The sequence below is a fragment of the Ischnura elegans genome, chromosome 13 (assembly GCF_921293095.1).
Source record: "Ischnura elegans chromosome 13, ioIscEleg1.1, whole genome shotgun sequence".
NCBI lineage: Eukaryota > Metazoa > Arthropoda > Insecta > Odonata > Coenagrionidae > Ischnura > Ischnura elegans.
In genome coordinates, this window is record NC_060258.1 from 1,745,900 (window position 1) to 1,750,895 (window position 4,996).

The window sequence follows — 4,996 nt, forward strand, 5'->3', positions numbered from 1 at the left end:
CCCCTCGTAAGACACCCATTCGGCTGCACCACGTGTTGGAGCGGATTTACCGCCCGAGGGTTTTCGGAGGTTTTCCGCGCCTCTGACTACTCGGAATGGCTCCGTCGTTCCTGGGGCGGGGGCAGCTTCGCCGCCAGGGTTTTCACTCCTCACAGAGCAATGCGTTCTACCAGCTATGCCCCATCGTTTACAAATGCTACCGGGGGATAATGAGGCAGAATCTTGACGCATGCTAGCCGTGATTGTGGCATTTTAGCTTATGACGATGTTTTGAAGGCGGTCCGGGGGTTAACAGGTTTTTTTTTGAGTGTACTGGCAACGGTCACAATCATCGAAATAAATTCCTTAGCGATGAGTCATAGGAGAAGGGAATTACTGCTAAAATATGCGAAAACACCGAAGAACATGCTATAAAAAAAAAAAAAAGAATTTTTTCCCCGGTGTTATAGGAAGCCACTTGAAATTTCGAGGGGTTTTCTTGCATAAAAGGTCTTTATTTGCCTACAGTAGAAATTCCAGCGATCTAGCTTTAGGGGAACAATTAATTTTCCCGTAGTGCTCACATTTATATTACCAATTCGGTGTTCTCCACATAGCGGTGCATAGGCGCTGTAATAAGGCATTACTCGTGTGAATTTCGTAGCCGTACTTTATGGGGAAGTGGTTTAAAAAAATCGCTTTTAGGTGTCCTTGTCCTGGAAGCCCTTTTTTTTATCTACTATTTTGTTAAGAAATGTACATTTAAAAATTTGAAGTTTTATTGCGGGTGTGTAAATGGGGCAGGATATTTTAACATGACGCGTAAATATAGCCGACACAATTCCCAGTCCGAATAAATAAAAAGCGATACAACTGGGATGAATGGTACACGAAATATACGACTTATTAAGTAATTTTTATTTTTTTGGGGGGGTCACAGGGGGTTTTCGGGGGACTTAAAGTGCTTGTTCTGTATAACGCGGCATCGTTTACCTCGGATAAAAATTTCGGCTCTGTAGCTGTAGTGTAAGCATGCTTTTTCGACGGTGTCACCCGTTGAAATTAAATATTCTGCGTTCTCCTGGTAGCGGCGCGTAGGGGCACAAGAAAGACGTCAATCACCTGAATTTGGTGTCCGTACCACGTCGGGAAGTGGTAAAAAAAAATTCCGAAAAATTTAAAATCGTGTGTTGAGGGAATGCAAACTTCACGGCGGATGTGTTGTAAGTTACCAAACGTTGTAGGAGTCGCAAATTCAATGAAAATACATAATCGTTAATTACTCGAAGTTCGATTAACATGCGGATATCAAAGGATAGCCAAAAAATTAAGAAAAAAATCTAGTGTCTTGCATCAAATTGAATTGGTCCTACGATTATTGCAAATTGGTCAAAAAAATTCCCAAAGTGAGCCCATAAGAAAAGCATTGGAAATTTTAAATTGTTAAAAAAATACTTTTAAACAAAAAATTGCAAAGGCAACCACACCAAAAAATCAACCAAAAAATCTAGTGTCTCATACGTTAGGGACTTATTCCTACAACGATTATAAGTTAGTTTTAAAAAAATCCAAAGATAGGCCCATAAGAAAAGCATTGGAAATTTAAAAAAATTATAAAAAATACTTTTAATCAAAATATGGCAAATTGTTTCACATCAAAAAATCGTGCAAAAAATCTAGTTTCCGTCAGTGACATTTCATGTTCCCGTGACATTTTCAAGTAGGCAAAAAATGGAATATATTTTAGTCCCATAAGGCTCCAATGTTAATTCGGATCGATATATCTCGAAAACCGATCGACTTTTTCGAGTTTTCGGACTTTTCCCCCCGATGAATATTTTTTCTTCACGACCCGTAAAAATTTCGCCTTCCCAGCACGTCCGGAAGTGGTCGGGAATTTGTATACGTGAATCAGTGAGGCAGTGAGCTATCTGTCACACATCGGGTTGTATATAATATAGATACAATAGATTAAAAGTTACATCGTCAGTGTGGATACACAAAATACATTTTTTTCATTTAAAAACAAGAAAACAAATAAAATTCTTATGTAAACACTTCCGTTATAAATTTTTTATTACTTGTAGACATTGGTATGTGTTGAATTTGTGTTAGGAATTCTTTTTTTTCTAGTTTATTTTCTTTTATTAACGAAATGTAGGTTGCGATCAAATTTATTAAAATATTTCTGTTCACAGTAGGGAAAATGTTAAATTTTATATATAGTAGGTCTTTGTCCGTGATACTCCCGCCTCCAAATATATCCCAAGTTCTATACACTAATTTTATTTTCTTCCAGATTGTTCTGTCCTGTTTGCAGTTTAGTAATTTGTGTTCTGTTGTGTCTGTTAATGTACATTCATCACAGGTAGGTGAGGGTAATAGCTTTACTTTGTGTTTCATTTCGTTTGTTATATTAATCTTATTTATAACTTCAAATAAATTACTTTTGTACACTATTTTACTTTTTAGGTCGTGGAAATTCTTCCATGACCTCATGCCAGGGGGTGGGTATTCACTATTTTTACCTACTTCCATTATGTATTTGTCGTATCTTTGCTTTACAGTTGTGAGATTGTATTTTACACTTTCCCTAAATTCTTTGATTTGTGTTTTTGTGTTTTTTAGGAAAGCAAATTTATTGCCATGTTCCAGTGCTGATTCTAAAGTGTGTATTCTGGATTTCTTTTGGGAGTGATATATCTTGTAGCTATTCATTCTGATTAAGTGTGCTTTGGGGTAAACCTCTTCTAATTTTAGGCCTCCCTTGTTTTGTTCGAGGTATAGCCTTTTTTTTCACTTTTTATGATGTATCCTGTCCATATAAAGTTGTTTGTAGCTTTAATTACCTTCGCGTTTATCTTCCTAGGCATAGGCCAGACATGTGCCGTATACCATAGGATGGGATATATTTGTTGATTGATTATTTTTATTCTTATCATCAGGGGCGCGTTCATTTGGCCAAACACGAAACAGTTGTTGCACCAGCCGAAGCGCCTGTTCCCAGTTTCCCTTTATCATGTTGGGTACGCTCTTTTCCCAATTGAGACCTAGAATTTTTGTTTTCGTCACTTCCTCCCATGGCATTGTGTCCTTTATTTTTTCTGTTTTGTGTAAGTTTAGTATTTTGGTTTTTTGTTTGTTCAGGTATATTCCAGCTGTTTCAAACTGTTTAAATATTTCTTGTGTTTGTGTTACTTGTTCTGCATTTTTCGTGAAAATGGTGATGTCATCAGCGTAAGCGATTGCAGAATATCGCTCGCCTCTTCTGATAGTTCCAATTCCGCTGTTGTGAATTTCTTTAAGTATTGGGTCTAATGCAATTGTGAATAAGAGCATGGATAATGGGCAACCTTGTCTGACTGAATTGTAAATTGAAAAAGCCGTGGAGGTGTTTCTGTTGATTCTAATTTGTCCTTTGATGTTTTTGTAAATGTTTTCTATTGTTTGTGTCAGTTGTTCCGGTAGTTTCATTTTGTTCATGATTTTTATGATCCACTCTATTCTAATTAAATCAAAGGCTTTTTCTAAGTCTATTGCTATTAGTACTGGTAGTGTATCTGTTGGGCCTGGTGTTGAGACCATTAGATCTCTTAGTAATGTAATTGCGTCTATTGTATTCTTTTGTTGGGTTCCTGCGTATTGATGTGTGTATAATAGTGGATGTACTATGGATTCTAGTTTACTTTTTAAAATGTGTGTGTATATTTTATAATCGGTATTTAACAGAGATATTGGCCTGAATTGTTCTATTTTAGTTGGGGTTTTTACTTTTGGTATGGGTGTGATAGTGGCTATTGTCATTTGTTCGGTGATGCCGTGTTTATGTATGTGATTAACACTAGAACTACCGATGGAGTCATTTTGACTCCTCGCCATTTTTATTTCTCTGCCCTGTCTAAAATTTTCCGAATTCCGGCCTGAAATTCCGTGACTTTTATTCATTTTCGACACAAAATAAGGCTGTGCGATCAAAATAATTCTAGAAAATAAAATAGTGCACGTTTTTCAAAATTTACCTTTAACTACCAAAGGGAGTCATTTTGACTCCCTAATGTATTTTGCTTGTCTTTTCACCAAATAGTAATATTTATACGAGTTTTTATCTCTTCTTATGTCAATAATAATTAATATAAATCAATCAAAGGCTTAAATATGCAATTATTTTCCTTTTGGCTCATATTTGCGAGACTTTGAAAGCATTTCTTATTTTACGGGTCTGTGTTTGGATCTACAAACTATGTGAATGTCCTGATATTATTTTACCTTGCGATAAAGTGGTGAATATGCAATTCATAGCATTTTCAAATCCATGTGTTTAGAATCCGTTGTGTCTGTCCCTCCTCCGTTACCCCTTCCTTCTCGCCGCCTACCTTTGCCGCCGCCCGCTAATACTGTGCATTGCGCTGCAGCACTTATATTTCAGCCTTGACTGCGTGGAAGTTGATTTTCAAATATGAAACAGTACCTCTGATATACCGATTCCCCAGAAAAATTGATATACTGATGAGCCAGGAAAATAAATCAGTAGAATGAAATAAAGTTACTGTCCTAGCACGTTCGGCTCTGACAGCGCTGGCTGCCGGGTGCCGCACAGGAAAACCGTGCGCTGTCCTTTGCATTAGTGAATCCAGTGAACTCTCGAGTGGACTGCAAAACTCTTATGAAGCAAGGATTTCATTTTTCCTGACTGGGAGTATGGCTAGAAGAAGTAGGCGAAAGCGTGAAGAAGTCCTATCTATGTTCCATTCTACACCGGAAGGTGAATCGGAACGCGAAACAAAAGATCATTTCGGCTGTGACGAAGTCGAGGATTTTATTCCTCAAAACGTTTCTAGTGAGTCTGAAGATTCAGACAAAACGCGCGCGAAATATAAGCAGTAATTTACATTTACTTTCCCTTTCATGGGTAGTTACAAAAAAAGGTATTATATACGATTATTTATCGATTCGTTTATACTGACTCACATAAAGCGATGTACAATTGTGGAACCACGTGTAATTAGGTATATTTCAC